At 43.4% G+C, this 12572-nt stretch overlaps 1 long non-coding RNA gene across 2 annotated transcripts in view; it reads left to right on the top strand.

Moving 5' to 3' along the window:
- The first annotated feature begins 238 nt into the window (after positions 1–238).
- Positions 239–12572, top strand: part of LOC138147215 (uncharacterized) — a 45097-nt gene continuing 32763 nt past the window's right edge. For both annotated transcript variants that reach the window (XR_011164730.1, XR_011164729.1), the window contains exons 1-2: positions 239–587; positions 978–1200. This is a non-coding gene — a long non-coding RNA (uncharacterized lncRNA). The remainder of the gene's footprint in view (positions 588–977; positions 1201–12572) is intronic.

The following is a 12572-nucleotide window of genomic DNA, read 5'->3' as shown; positions in this document are numbered from 1 at the left end:
AGCTGCTTCTCTAGTGATAGCCTTGCTGTTCCTAAGTACATGACCCACTCCAGCTGGGAGATCTAGGAAGAAAGTGATAGACCCATCAGCTGTGGCAGGAATGTGGGGCCTAGGGTTCTGAACCGCAGGGGGTCAGGACAAAGCCATAGAGCAACAGAGATCAGAGGCATCGGTGGCCACAGCCCTCAGTCCAGCCTAGGAAAAGTCACGACGAGGATCAGGAGGGGACAGCTCTTCTTACTCTCTCTGGCAGAATGGTGAACCATGTGGCATGCCAGCTATCCCAGGAATTGAGACAGGAGACCCAGGCTCCAGGCAGCCCGAGGCAGGGCCAGGACAGCTGGGAGATACTTATGTAGCAAAGAAGGGTGGGATTGACTGCTGTTCTGGAAGTAAAAGAGCCTGAACCAGTGATAAAGAGGTCTTGCGGCAAAATCAAGGGATCCAGGTTCTAGTCCTGGTTTTGCCACTGACTAGCTGTGTGGCTTTGGACAAGTCATTTCCTACTCTTTGGGCTTTCGTTTCCTCATTTATTAAATGGGGAAAAATAACTATTTTGATAATTTGTCAAATTAGTGTTACAGAAGGTAAGTGTGACAGAAATTTTCAGAAAGAGATTTCTGTTGGTTGGAATGGTCAGACAAGGGTTCTTGAAAGTGGAATTGGCACCCAGTCTTGAAGAATGAGTGGTATAGGTAGGTGGGCAGTGAGAGGAGGGTGTTCAGGGAGGGAGAATAATAGGAACGGTGTAAAGCATGTTTGGAAAAGCAGGGGGAAATGAGATCAGTTTGAAGGGGTGTGTGAAGAGAGCGGTGAGATGTATGGTTGGAAATGTAGAGTTATAGCATCAAAGAATTTTAGAACTGGAAGACAGAAGGGTGGAACCAAGATGGCAGAGTAAAAGTAGGAATTTGCTTGAGCTTTTCTTCCAATCACCTGCAAATACCTGTAAAAAAATGACTCTAAACAAATTTTAGAGTTGCAGAACCCACAAAATGACGGTGAAACACATCTCCAGCTGAAGACAGCCTGGCAGGCCGACAGGAAGGGTCTATCACACCAGGCTTGGAGCTGGGTACAGTCCTGCCTGGGTTGTGTCTGCACAGACCTGGATGGAACGGGCCTCAGGGGACTGAATCACTGGCAGTTGTGGCAGTTTCCAGACTTCTCAACCCACAAACACCAAAAACAAAGTAAAAGGTCAGTGGGGAAACTCTATGGGACCCAGGTGAGAGAAGAGCAAAGTCTGACTCCTTCCCCCTGGGCGACAGAGGTGGTGATGGAGGCAGCAGCAGCAGCAGCAGTGGCTGCTTCTGGAGCTCCAGGCCCACAGATGGTGGGGAGACAAGTGGCTGACCAGAGGACAATTGCAGCGATCTCTTTGCTGGCACTGAGGCAGGATTCTCTTGCTTTGCCCTCCTTGGATCTGGGTCGCAGTCTTGGGCGGCAGTCCTGGGGTGAGGAGGAGCACTGGTGTGACAGAGCTTATGGCAACTGTGGAGAGGGAGTCTTTCTAACAGTTTAGAGGCAGAAAAGAGAGCTTGTGGTCACTCACGGACCAGACCACAAGCCAGGAGAAAAGTAAATGCCTCACCTTTGATCATATCACCTTAGAAGAACTGAAAATTTACAGGTGCCCAGAAGTAGCTCTGAAAACAGTAGCGCAAAACCCCAGAAATTTAGGACAGAGCACTCTCCACTCTGGAAGCAGAGTCCTACCTTGGCAAAGAGCTCAAAAGTCAAGTAATTGACTGGGAAAATGAGCAAACAGAGGAAAAAATCAGACTATAGATTCTTTCTTTGGTGACAAAGAAGAAATGGGAGACATCTTGAGAAAGCATATGGTGAAATGGGCAAAGTGTTGGATTCAGAGTCAAAGGGCCCAGGTTCAAATCCTGACGCTACCACTTGCCTCCTATGACTTTGGGGAAGTTACCTAACCTCTGAGCCTCAGTTTATTTTATATGCAAAATGAGGTGGGAGGAGAAAGTAGAGAAGAGGGCCCTCAAGGTTATTTCTAGCTCTGAATCTATGGTACTAGAATAGTATTATCCTTAGGTGAGGGTCAAATTGTGGAGAGCTGTGAATGTCAAAACGAGGACTTGGAGCTTTTTCCTGCAAGTCATGAGGAGTCATTGAACATTGTTGAGGACAGCAGTAATATGATGAAAGACTACTTAAGAAGATTTATCTCCTTCCTTAGAGTCCCTGTGGTGTCACAGACTATCAGGCTTTCCTGTTCCTCCCAGATTCCCCTTCCTTGGAAATTATGCCCTTTCCATTCCCCAGAGACCATTTGGGGCGTCTCCAGCAGGGCTGGTGATAGGGACCAGGCCCTTCTCAGTAGCTATCTGCCCCAGCTGTGAAACAGATTTCCTGCCCAGGGAACTCTCAACCCCAATCTGTTTCTTGGTCACTGATGCTGCTGTAGGATAGCCAGATCCCTTGGGGAAAGCCCAAGCTAGACTGCCGAGATCAGTGTCCACAGAGGCAGCAAAGATAAATGCCTTGGAACTAGTCAAGTCCTAGTGAGATCTACAATTGGACCTAGGGGAGGATTTTCCAAAATGATTATCCTCAAATGGCAACAAGAGTGACATTATGCTTGATATCTGTCAAACCCATTACTCATGGAATTATTGTTTCCATTTTGCAAATGAGGAAACTGAGACCTAGAGAAGGGAAGAGATTCACCCCAAAATATTAAATGATGAAGATAGAACAGAAACTCTAGATTATAGACTGCCAAAGCTGTAAGAGACCTTTGATACTGTCCAGCACAGTGCCCTTATTTCCTAGAAGCACAGATTTATTTGGAAAAGATTTTAAAAGTCACCTGACAACTCCCAAATGAGGAAACTAGAGAAGTAAGGTGCCTTGATCAAAGTCCCACAGAAAGTGCTAAAGACAGGATCTGATTCCAAATCTAGGGTTCTTTCTACTGTATTAAGCCACTTCTACAAGGGGAAAAACTGAGGCCCGTGGAAAGAAAGTGACTTGTCTAGGATCACATTGTGAAAGAGTGAGGACTGGAAACCAAATTTCCTTAATGCTAAGCTAGTGTTCATTGCAAGGACCCTGTTCTGATGATGGCAAGGAAGGAGAGAAAACCAACCTGTTCCTCTTCCCCAAGACCCAATGCCCAGAGGGTGCATATTAATCAGAGAAAGATTGCTCCATCGATCCCTCCTTTTTCCTCATCACATTCTACCCGGTGTCACATTTATCTGTTTAATCACTTCTGCTAAATTGGAAGCTTCTTGAGGGCAGGGACTCTTTTTTCCTGTGTATAGCTCCAACACAGTTACCAGGGCATTAGGTATAGCAGTTGCCCAACAAGTGTTTCTTTCTTTTTTAATGGACATTCCTCATTCCTCTTAATCGTTGCCATCTTTTCAGCTCTTGACATGCTTAACAACCGCTCTTCCCAGGTCCCTCCCACCCAGATTGAACAAAGTGGAGCAATCATGAGGTGGTGACGCATCCAGCCAGGGAGCTGTGGTGGCTGTGGGTCCCCTGCAGACAGGAATGACTTGACTTCCATGCTGCTGCTCTCTACTGGCTTTCCTCCTTTTCCATTCATCTCCTATTCTCCATCATCCATCTCCTGTCTCCTAAATGCAGGGATCCCTCCAAAACTCTGCTTTGGGCCCTCTTAGCTTTCTACACTCTGTCTTTGGAAAATTTCAACTGTGACCATGGATTCAATTATCATCTTGAAGCAGATGACTCCCAGATCTACAAATCTAGCTCTAATCACTTGTTCAAACTGAAATTCCATATCACTGGCTCCCTCCAGGTTATTTCCATGTCAATGTTCCATCTCACTAGGAGAGGAGGATCTGGGTTCTAATCCTGCCTCAGACACTTAGCAATTGTGTCATCTCGGGCAAGTCACTTACTCAATCTGTGCCTCAGTTTCCCTTCTCTATAAAATAGGGTTTTGGTCTCAATAGCCTCTCTACATTCCAATTCTATTCTGAATATGTGATCCTGTGATCTCCCTCTCTAATCTTCTGCTTCTTCCATATTTCCTGATTTCATCCTTGTCACCTGGATTCATAACCAGGTTGTGATTATTGGGTTATAAATCCAGAGCTGGAATAGACTTCAGGGGCCACATTGTTCAGTTTCTTCATTTACAAATAAGGAACTAAGGCCCAAAGGGGTCAAGTGACTTACTAAAAGTCACACAAGCAGAATGTGCCAAAGGTGGGATTTGAACCTGGGTCTTCTGTACTTCTGAACCCAGAGCCAACGTACTTTCCAGTGCATCACACCAGATCCTCCAAGTGGTCTTATACTGGAAAGTTCCCCTGCTTTCAGTCAAAAATCCCTTAAGCCTGTGTTACCATGGGAGCTGGTATAAACATTACATCATGGCCCACCCCCAATCCTATTCCTTTTCCCCAGCCCCCAGGAGTTCCTTGCATTCCCCATCCCCTGTGCCATGTACCCTTTGTACTGGGCCTGGCAGTGCATTTTGTTTGGGGTTTAGTCTCTCTGGCCTCCATACACTAAACTGCAGGATCTATGCTGGGTCCCCAGCAGTCCCAGGAGAAGTGACACCATCCAGCCAACACAAGCACCCCAGCAACCTCCTTCCTGGGAGGCCCAGGAAGGCCCAACCTAACGAAAAAGAATTTCTTACAACTAGAGCTGTCCACCAATGGACCAGGTTGCATTGGGAGGGAAGGAAGGAGGGAGAGGGGTAATACTGCCACTGCAAGCACTCCAGTTGAGGCCATGTCAAAGTATCATAGGATTTGGGGTTGGAAGAGGCCTCCAATATCACCAGGACCCAGGCTTCTTAATCTTTTTTGTATCAAGGCCCCCTCCACGGTCCTGATAAAACCTCTTCTACAAATAAAGTTTTTAAATAATTGAAGAAAATGTTAAATTTCAGTTAGAGGTTAGTGAAAATGAAGACATAAATTCTTTTTCCATCCAAGTTTATGGGCTCCTTAAAATGTACTGATAGAATTAGCCATGGACCCAAGATTAAGAACCTCAATCTATACATATAATAATACTTTGTGATGATGAAATCTCAGTGACATGCTTATAGTGCTAGTAATGAGAATGTGTATGTATACACACATAGACATAGACACACATACATGTGTATGTGTGTCTATGTGTGCACACACACATATACACATATATCAGGGTACATCGTTTTCCATCTTTAAAATAAATTAGATATTCATACAGTACTGTAATAACCAGTGCTCATGTAACAAGGTTTTGCTAACCAGGTTTTGTCTACATGTATAATATTATAGCTTTATAGTAAAGATCATTTTTCAAGACTATTCTGAAATAAAATGAGGCTCTAATTGTTTGAATACAGAGAAGAATAAAAGAACCCTTGCTCTAGAGAACTGAGGGTCAGAGAAGGGAAGCAATTTTATCCATGGTCACATAGGTAGTAAATAAAAGTCAGAATGTGCCTTCAGGGCACTGGAGAGGAGAGTCCTGCATTAGAGGGAGGTAGGGCAAGATAGATCCTCCCAAGATCTCTTCCAGCTCTAACTTCTATGACCTTATGACTCTGTTCCCTATGGTGCTATTTGGAATCTCTCAAATGCAGAGCCTAGCTGGGAATTACCCACAACCCTGAGATTGTCCGTTTTCCAGGCCCCCTATAAAGTTGTACTCTTATTCCCCACCTCCATGTTCCCACTTCTTTCACTTCCACCTTTCTCATCTGAGAAAACACAATTCTGACCCAGGAAATAAAATGCTTAACAGAGCAGCAAGAGCAAGATACTTTCTCCTTGGGCTCCTGGATTGACTGAGGCTTCCCATTCCTTAGCTGATATCTAAAACTAACTACCTTGGGGAAAAGATTCAGCCCAAGACTTTATAATATCAGCTTGTTTGTCTAGAGAAGCAGAAGGGATTGAGGCCACATGGAATTGTAGGGACCTCATTATTTCCTTCAGTATCATCCATTGGGCTGGGCAGACAATAGGTACTTATTAAGTGCTTGTGAAAAGAAACATGTCATGCACAAAAATATACACATTATCTCTTTTGTGGTGGCAAAGAACTGGAAATTAAAGGAGTGTTCATTATTTGAGAAATGGCTGTACAAATTATGGCATATGAATTTAAAATGGAATGCCATTGTGCTGTAAGAAATTATGAAAGGGGTAGTTTCAGAGAAACTTTGGAAGACTTTATGAACTGATGCAGAATGAAGTGAGAAGAAATAGAACAACTTATATAATGACAAAACTATTGTAAAGAACAACAACTTTGAAAGACTTAGGAACTCTGATTAGCATAATGACCAACCACAATTCCATAAGACTCAGGATGAAGCATGTTGACATGCAGAAGGAGGTGTGTGTGTGTGTATATATATATATATATATTTTTTTTACATGACCAATGGGGAAATTTGTTTTGTTTGACTTATTTGTTACAAGAATTTTCTTTTTCTTTTTTTTCAGTTGTGTTGGGTAAAGATGGGAGGAAGAGAAAAAAGATTTCTCTCTATTGAAAAAAAAATTTTTTAAAAGAAAGAAAATAGCTTTTCTACTGCCCCACCAATGAGTGTAGAGAAGGTGATTTTAGGACTGAGAATAGAGAAGATCCTCTTCCACCCTCCACCCCAAGTTGGGCAGTTTCCCAGGGATTAATCTAAAGTTAATTATAAGGACTAGACTCTAGAGGAAGGAAGGAAGGAAGGAAGGAAGGAAGGAAGGAAGGAAGGAAGGAAGGAAGGAAGGAAGGAAGGAAGGAAGGAAGGAAGGAAGGAAGGAAGGAAGGAAGAGGGGTGGCCAGATGGCACAGTGAATAGAGCACTGGCCCTGGAGTCAGGAGGACCTGAGTTCAAGTCACTTAACTCCAATTGCCCTGCCTTCCCCCTCCAAAAAGCAAAAAAAAAAAAAAGAAAAAGAAAAAGTTTCAGCTCTAACCCTAATTGACTGAGTGACTTCTTTAGGCCAGTTTCTTAAAGTCTCTGCATTGCTATTTCCTCATCTATAAAACGAGAATAATAGCCTGTGCACTACCTCCCAGGGTTACTGAAAACAAGCATATTTATAAATCTTAAGGCATTAGATTAACGTGAGTTATTATTATCATATTATTAATAACAATGGTAATTAATTTTACTAATTATCCAGTTGATTGGGCCCTGGCTAGGGTGCTTTGGGAATGACCCTAATGCAGATCCTAATTCAGTCTCTGGCAAGGGGGTTTGATTTAATAACTAATTATTGGTAATTATATTAATATAATAGTGGTAATTCATAATTGTCATCATTAGGCTAGAGTAGACTGTGAGGCTCAGGCCACTGTTGCCCCAACACAGCTCACCAAAGGATCAAAAGGGTGGGCAAGCTCTAGATTGTCCTCCCCCTTTACCCATTAGAGGATGCCTACCCTGCATTCTCCTTGTAGTCAGGCCCCTAAAAAAGTAGATTCTAATTTCCTCTGATCAATATTTGAATTTTACAGAGAGGAAATTGAGGCCCAGAGAGGTAAAGTTACTTGTTCAAGGTCAAACAGCAAATCAGCAGCAGACTGAGGAATCCATTTTATCCTGCCTCAATCCCCTCTCTATTGTAACTCCTCCTGCCCCTTCCCATCATCCCTCAAACACTGAAAGGGCTCAGCTGTGCTATCAGATGGGTGGGCTTGTGAGCCAGACTTCCTTCTACCTGGGCACCAGCTGAAACCAACTGATTTGTTATACTACAGGTTTCATTCTAGGCTTAAAACATCCCTATTCTCAGAATGCAGTGTGGTATGGGGGGGGGGGGCAGGAAGCTAGGAAACCTCTGCCCGCAGTTCATTGTGTGACCTTGTACCAGTCATTTTCCTCCTCTAAGCCTCAGTCTCCTTATGTGGAAAATAATGAGGTTGACCTAGACAGTTTCTCTGGTTTCTCCCAGTTACAAGATTCTATATTCCATGTTTAAATGTTCAATGTTCTAAGGCAACTTGCAGCCCTAGGATCCTAGTAGGTGGCTGTAAAATTTTCACTGGGGGCATCTATAAGGAGCCAGAAACAATGATATCCAGGTGTTTCTAGAGCATGACTCTGTGTTCAGAGTCCCCCACACTAAGACGGTCATGCTAGAAATCCAGTTGAAACCAGGTGCAGCTGACTGAGCTGAACTTCCTCCTGGCAGGGATATCTGAGCTTAGGGGAGGCAGGCATATGCCCGGGCAACACACCCAGCTCTTCCTAGCCAGGATCCCTGGCTGGCAGGGAGAGTACCACAGGAAGAAGAGAAGGTTGGATACTGGGGTGCAGGGGAAAGACATTCTCCCTCAAGAACCAATCTGTCCCATTAGACACAATGTTGACGTTTAGGAGGTGCTGGGACCCCAAAATAGCAATACACAGGTCCTACCTGAATTTGACTCAATATCTTACACATAGAAGATACTTAATAAATATTTACTGAATTAATTAGGCACAAAATCTTACACAAATCCCCCTGCCAGAGATACTGCGGCTTAGGGTCACTTTTTGGGGTGGGGAAAGCAAGACAATTGGGGTTTAGTGAGTTACCCAAGGTCACACAACTAGTAAGTGTCAAGTGTCTGAGGTTGGATTTGAACTCAGGTCTTCCTGAGTCCAGGGCTGGCACTCTATTCACTACGCCACCTAGCTGCCCCCTTAGGGTCACTCTAAACCATCCTAGACAGGTCCCATCAACTAATACCTGAATTAATGAGTAGCCTACCTTTCTTCCTATCTTTAGGCCTTCTCTATGGTTCATCTTTTTTTTTTTTTTTGCCTTTTGGAGGGCAATTTGGGTTTAAGTAACTTGCCCAAGGTTACATGGCCAGTTATTTCGGGGTGTGGTGCTGAGTATCTGAGCCCAGATTTGATCCCCAGGTCATCCCGATGCTGGAGCCAGTACTCTTACTCACTGAGCCACCTGGCCACCCCTTCTATGGTTCATCTAATGCATTTTGTCCAGACTCATCTTTCCCAAAGATGACTTGTAGCATATTATTTTCCTGGTCAGAAAAATGCAATAGTTCCCTGTTAACCACAGGAAAAAATCCAGACTTCCTATCCTGAAATTTTGGATCCCTTCCTGCATCTTCACCCAGTCTAGTCTTACACATCCATTCAAATTCATCTTCTTTTTTTTCTCCAGAAACCCTTCCCTACAGTCAGACTGACTTTACAATGCTTCATTCTGGCTACCATTGCTCCTGCTCTTTCTCCACCTAGAATGCTGTCCTCCCCTTTCCTCTCTACCTTTTCAAATTCTACCCATCATTTTAGGCCCAACATAAGCTCCACTTTCTTCTGGAAGCCTTCCCTGATTACTCCTGCTCTCACTGGCCTCTCCTTCCTTTGGATTCCTACTGTTATTGTTATTTAGTCAGTCAGTCTTCATGACCCCATGAACCATCCTGTCCATGGAATTTTCTTGGAAAAGATACTACAGTGGTTTGCCATTCCTTTTCCAGGGGATTAAGACAAACAGGGGTTAAATGACTTGCCCAGGGCAACACAGCTAATAAGTGTCTGAGGGTATATTTGAACTCTGGTCTTCCTGACTCCAGGCCTAGTGCTCTCTCCATTGAGCTATCTAGCTTCCTCTTGGATTAGTGTAGCTAGCATTTATTACTGGTACAACACTCCCTCACTCTCTCTTTCCTTCCCTTCCATCTTTACCTATAGGTTGCACTATATTCTTTAATTTTTTAATTAAGTAATTTTTTAAAATTAATTTGCTCTACTACCCCTGCCCCTCTGTCAATTAACAAATTAAAATTAAAATTAAAAAAATCCACATCTCCCAATACATATCTAACCAGTTTGGTAGGGAAAAAAATTCTCACACTAGCCATGTCAGAAAATGTTCTCTCTCTGCGTCCTGAGTTCATCACCTCTATCAGGAGATGAGGGGTGTGTTTCTTTGTCTTCCTTTTTCTTTTGGACTTATGACATTATTGCATCGATCAACATTCTAGAGTCTTTCTAAGTTGTTTTTTCTCTATAATGTTACCATTGTATCATTTTCCCACTGCATTCTTACATGTTTTTTCACGTATTTTAAGTTTTGTTTCCCCGCCAGGTTTTACTAACCCTTTAACAACAGGGTACTGCTATCTTTTCTGTTGCCCTCCAGTGCCAAGTTCTGAGCTCAGCAAACTATAGGGGATCGCCAAGTACTCTCCATTCCCCACCAGACTCCTCCAAGAGTGGGTTTAGGGCTAAGACTAGGAGTAAGAGTCAGACTAACTTCTTCCCTCCTACACCTAGGTACAAAGAGTGTTTTGTGCTTTGAGAGCTGAGTTTCTAGCCCTGTGTTGCTTGGAATTTACTGTAGTTAAATCAATAATGCCCTATTACTCTGTGTCACTATGTGGAATAGAGAAAACTCTAATTTTGAGAAAGGTTTGGTATAGAGAAAGACACAGAGTATCAGGGTGATATCGTTGACTGGGTTACAGTGAATTGTGTGCAACAAAGGAGGGTTCAGGTCTCAGACCTGATCTATCCCTGGCAGAGGGAGGGCATTGCCACAATCTCTTTTCATGATCAAAGTACATTGAAGGTAGGGGCCAAGAGTGGAAGAGGAGAAAGATGATGTGCTCTCCAACTCAGATTCCCAAACTGAGATACAACTGTGGCCTTTTCCCCAGAGGAAGAAGTTGCCAGGGCCATGGCCTGAAGCCTAGACCATGGGCCCTGGGCCTTTTAGCAGCTTGGGAGGCTAGTCAAGGGTGTAGTGGATAGTGAGAAGAGAGTGAGGCACATATATAAATGTATATAAGGTAGATACAGGTTTCTTTTTTGCCAGGGAGACATTAATGGAGGGCAGGCATGGGGGTAGGGAGAGGTATACCAGATGAACCCAGAATGAGGAAGCGTGAGTTCAAATCCTGTCCCAGACACTTCCTAGCTATGTGACCCGGCACCTAATTCATAGGAGCTGTTGTGAGTTTCAAATGAGATAATATATTGTAAAATACCTTATCAGTCTTTAATCAACATATAGATATTAGCTGCTATTACTTTGGTATCAACAAAGCCATACTCCCTCCTCACATCCATGTGGCTTCTTTCAAAACTCAGCCTTATACCAGCTCCTACCATAACTAAATTCATTCAACAATCATTCATCAGGGACAGCTAGGTGGAGCAGCAAATAGAGCACCGGCCCTGGAGTCAGGAGGACCTGAGTTCAAATCTGGCCTCAGACACTAAACACAAAAACTAGCTGTGTGACCTTGGGCAAGTCACTTAACCCCAATGCCCTACCTTCCCCCCTCCAAAAAAGCAAAAAAACCAAAAAACAAAACAAAAAACAATCACTCATCAAATGCTTCCTATGTTCTGGGCATTGTACTAGGCTCTAGGGATGTAAATACAAAAATATGAGTCTTTTTTCTCATCCCTGCCCCCCACCCATGACTGCCCTCCACTAGTGCCTCCTCTCCAAAAAAAATTATCTGTATTTATTTTGCAGATGGGGCAGCTAGGTGGTACAGTGGATAGAGCACTGGCCCTGAAATCAGGAAAAACTAGTTCAAATATAGCCTCAGACACTGTGTGACCCTGAGCACGTCACTTAACCCAGTTTGCCTCAATTTCCTCATCTGTAAAGTGAGCTGGAGGAAGAAATGGCAACCCACTCCAGTACCTTTGCCAAAAAAAAAAATCCAAATCAGATCACAGTCAGATATGACTGAAACGACTGAACAACAATTTATATATGTGAGTATATGTATATACACACATATGTATATATGTATTATTTATATGTTTTATATGTGTATGTATATGTACAGATATATATAGATACATATAATCGTATATGTGCCTCTACCATGGGAAGCACCCTTTCCCCTTTGCCTTCTTCCTCCCTTATCCTCTCTCCTGTCTAGAGATGGTAGGCACCTGTTCTCTCCCTTCCAGTGAAATGGATGGTCCCTGAGCCTTCCCATCTGCCCTCCCTCTATGTCCTGTAGACCTCTAGCACTGTCATCTAAAGTGACTGATGTAGCTTTTAAAGCTTTGTCCCCTGCCCCTACCACCTCACCCCTTGGGATTTCTGGTCCTTTCCACTCACTCTCAGGTTGAACCTACTTTTGTGTATTGTGTGAACTTACAGAGATTGGGAACTATCTTGATTTTTATATTATCTTCAGCATTTGGCATAGTGCCTGGAACATAGTAGGAACTTTAAAAATGCTTGTTTTCTTGATTTCCTTCTTCTTGGGATCATAAAATTATAGATCTGGAACTCAAAGAAATTTCAAAGGCTATCTTACTCAACACTTTCATTTTACAGACAAGGAAATGGAATCCCTAAGAAGGTAAATGACTCTCCCAAGATCACACAAGCAGAAAGCATCAGACTAGGATTTGAACCCAGTTCCTCTAACTGCACAGCTTGAGCTCTTTCTACCCATCCCCTTTCCCTGGTTTCTCTCTGTCTCTGTGATCTCTTTGTATATCTCTGTATCTCTCTGTATGTCTCTATCTTTGTCTGTCTCTGTCTCTCTTTCTCTGTCTCTCTCTCTGTCTGTACACACACACACACACACACACACACACACACACACACACACACACA

This window comes from Petaurus breviceps, unplaced genomic scaffold, assembly GCF_028583685.1.
Source record: "Petaurus breviceps papuanus isolate PSGF00001 unplaced genomic scaffold, PetGlider_PUasm1.0 90779, whole genome shotgun sequence".
NCBI classification, from domain to species: Eukaryota; Metazoa; Chordata; class Mammalia; order Diprotodontia; family Petauridae; genus Petaurus; species Petaurus breviceps.
The sequence above is the reverse complement of the archived record's forward strand: the minus strand, read 5'-3'. Positions and strand labels throughout refer to the sequence as shown.